We start from the raw sequence: 763 nt of genomic DNA, 5'->3' as shown, positions 1-763 counted from the left end.
TGAATACAGCAAGGGTACTCATAAAAGAAAACAGAATATTTGCCCATGCACTGAAGAATGGTCCTTAAATTAATATTTGTTTTATGCCAGGCATAAAATGCTGAGGAATGACTTGAAATGTATTGGAAAAAAAAAGAGTAGTGAGAGATGGATTTGTGATACATAAAGTGGCTATGCATCAGATAATAGTAAAATATTCTAATATTTTAAAAGCAATGCCATCGTACTGCAGTAACCCATTGTGAGGATCATTGTTACCTAAGGGTGACTTTTCCCCTAGAAGGTATTTGGACTCTATGTAACTACTTTGATCATAATGACTGGTGAAGTGCTACTGACACTAATGGATGCGTCTGAACATTATAGTAAACAAGAAAGCCCCTACATTTTCCTCCAGGCCCCCAAATGATTATGGTGATCTCATCCAAAATGTAAAGAAAATTAAATTTGGAAAATCATGGCTCTGCAAGTATTATCCACCTGAATGTCGACTCCAAGTATGTCTTTATCACTTTTGTTTTGTATATCATTTATCACCATATTGTTCAATTTCTTAATCTTTTCAAAGAACTGTATTTTGTTTTCATTGATTTTTCTGTCTTCAGGTTCTCAAATGCCTCCCTTCTGCAACGGGTCCCCTCCAATAATTCAAAAAACTTGTGTTTACCATAATGTTCAGTTACAAAATCTTCATTGTCTTCTTTTTTTTTAAATTATTTAATAACCACATGATTAGAAGCATTTCATTACACCATTATTAACA

The sequence above is a fragment of the Nannospalax galili genome, unplaced genomic scaffold (genome assembly GCF_000622305.1).
Source record: "Nannospalax galili isolate Female #2095 unplaced genomic scaffold, S.galili_v1.0 scaffold280, whole genome shotgun sequence".
Lineage (NCBI taxonomy): Eukaryota > Metazoa > Chordata > Mammalia > Rodentia > Spalacidae > Nannospalax > Nannospalax galili.
This window is presented reverse-complemented; position numbering follows the sequence as displayed.